This window comes from Atta colombica, unplaced genomic scaffold (assembly GCF_001594045.1).
Source record: "Atta colombica isolate Treedump-2 unplaced genomic scaffold, Acol1.0 scaffold315, whole genome shotgun sequence".
Taxonomy (NCBI): Eukaryota; Metazoa; Arthropoda; class Insecta; order Hymenoptera; family Formicidae; genus Atta; species Atta colombica.
In genome coordinates this window covers 373043-375761 of record NW_017259421.1, presented here as the reverse complement: position 1 = coordinate 375761, position 2719 = coordinate 373043, and the positions used below count along the sequence as shown (strand labels likewise).

At 26.7% G+C, this 2719-nt stretch overlaps 1 protein-coding gene across 3 annotated transcripts in view; it reads right to left on the bottom strand.

Moving 5' to 3' along the window:
• Positions 1–2719, bottom strand: part of LOC108690344 (ABC transporter G family member 23) — a 57279-nt gene that overhangs the window by 20144 nt on the left and 34416 nt on the right. The gene's annotated exons all lie outside the window — the stretch shown is intronic.

The following is a 2719-nucleotide window of genomic DNA, read 5'->3' as shown; positions in this document are numbered from 1 at the left end:
ATATATATATATATATATCATAAATAAAGAGGTAATAAGCTGAATATATACGAACACGCACGGCTTTAATATCGTGTTGCGAAACACACATTTTCTGAAGTTTTCACGCATATTTATTCGCTAAATTATCACACATTGTGTTCGTGAAGGGGAATGATGTAGCAACGTTTTACCGTATGTAATTATTCTGAATTATAACCGTCGGTATGTATACCCCGTTTCAGACTAAAAAAAACTATATCATGCGTCTATATCAAAATCGTATAAAATGTATGCGCGTCCGCAGTCGCGCGCAAACAATTTCGCGTGTTGCAGACAATATAAGATTACATGAGGACTCAAATCAGATTGTAATTGCTTAAAGTATTTAATTAAAATGTAGAAAGTATTGCGGATTCATTATTAATTACCCATACTGCGAAGAACGGTCATTAAAAATCAATAATTATTAATAGTGAATTCTGTTGGCTGTACTAATGCGCACTAGTATTTATGAAAGAATTGCTTGCATTGATTTAATCTGTATAAAAGTAAATATTTCGAATTGTAAAATACAGATTTTCTTTAACGGCACATAAAATACATTGAGGATTTCGTGATTCGATTCGCTTTTATATTTATATTAAACATATATTTTTTACATCAATTTCTGACAGCTTTAGCGTGCACCAGTGGGAACTGAGTGCATCCAATCGAATTTGCTATAAGAAGGATTTTTATTAAAATCGAATTCTGTTTACTGTCATTGATTATCCGATCCCTGCATTGTACATTTATTAATTTCTTTATAAACGTGCCCTCTTTCATCTTGAATTCATCTTTAATCTGCTTGCTCGATTTTCATTAATTTTGATCTATAAGATAATTTAATATTTTACTTGATTCTGAAGTCAAAAATAAAAAATTCGAAATGATAAATATGACGAAGGATTTTAAACAAATCCTTCATCACAATTATCATTAACGCGCCTTTAGAGAATTTTTATTTATAAAGTAACATTAAATTTCCAGTTTTGCTTTATTTGAAGCTCATTATTAATTGTTAAGTACTATTAATTTCTAAATTAATTTGTAAATTCTGATTATGACTCTTTTATTGATAATAAATCCTTTTTCATTAGAGGTCATCCTTTTAAAATTTTATACATTTTATAATCAAATTATTTTTTTAAATTTAAATTTTTTAATTTAAATTTAAATTTTACATTGACGAGGATCCAATACTAGGGTTGAAACGTCTGTATTATATTTTTATTATATACATTGAATTACACGTGTGGACAATAATTGGTGTCGGCTCACATTGTCATTTCCTTTTTATATCAATGTTTTTATTGTTAATTTATTTGAAGAGTCTTATACTGTATTTTCTTTTTATTGTTTTTATTAATTAATTTTATTGTTAAATTTAGAGGTCAGAATGGAATTTAACAACTCTGAAAAAAACTCTTAGAAAAAAAGGTTTCTTAAAAATGTTTTGACTTGAAAAAAAGGTTTCTTAAAAGTGTCTTGACTTGAATTAAAATAATATAATGACTATTCTATAATTAGAATCTCTTATCAGATCATTAATCAATTACTTCACTATATCTTCACCTTCAAAACGATATCTATATATATGTTGCCTATATTAATGACCAATCTACTTCTTTATTGCAGCAGACAATTATTTCATTAATCACGTTAGATGTAATAAAGAAAACAATATTTTTATTAATATCATTGAAACAAATATTCAAAAAATAAATAAGAAAACTGATTTTAATGTATATCAATTGATTTTAATGTATAAATAACTTATTAAAATTGAAACATGCGATAAAATATGTTTCGGAGTCATGTTAATTAATATTAACTGTGTAAAGCGATTTCGTCGGCGTATGACGTTAATCACAATTTGCTGTTAATTTCCTTGTCGTTTTATTGTTGAATAGTTATTCGTTTTAATAAGATACTAATTGCTAATGATTGTACAAGAAACACTATTTTGTTTGTAACTTATGTGTATTATATTTTGTGTAATGTAAATAAAATATATTATTGAATAGAATAGTATAGAATAATACATCGATTTTAAATAAAAACTACTAATTAGATAATAAATCAAGCTATTGTAAATTGACATGAATACATTTAAATTTTTATATATATACTTTGATATAAGTATATTTTTAAATATCAAAATAATATCTAAAATATAATTAAAATATTATATATCTAAAACTAATACATGACTTTATATTATAATGTAATAAAATTTAGTATGTATTTGATTTATACAGACAAAATTTAATTCATTACTTATATATGCAGCATTTAATAATTACAGATAAATGTGCTGATAAATTGTCGATATCACTTGAGGAAATTCATTGTTGCGAGCAAATGATCTTCATCTATGTAGGTCGACGCGCGCAGTGACAATAATAATTGTTTTTATGATGTTCGAGGATACTGCGAATCTATCGCGATGTATTGCAGCAAACGACTTACAATACCGGACATGCAGAATACGTATTACGAGAAAGAAAAAGAAAAGGCTGAACTGTGGCATTGCGTAATTTTCGCGGTGAATTCAACGTCGTAAGAAAGAACACGAAGACGAATATGCTTCCGGATATGCTAATAATGCGATTGTCAATCGCACGCGATTTACAAAATAATGATCGTGTTTGTCCCGATTAAGGGCTCTTAAATATAATTCTTGGAATTCATGGCG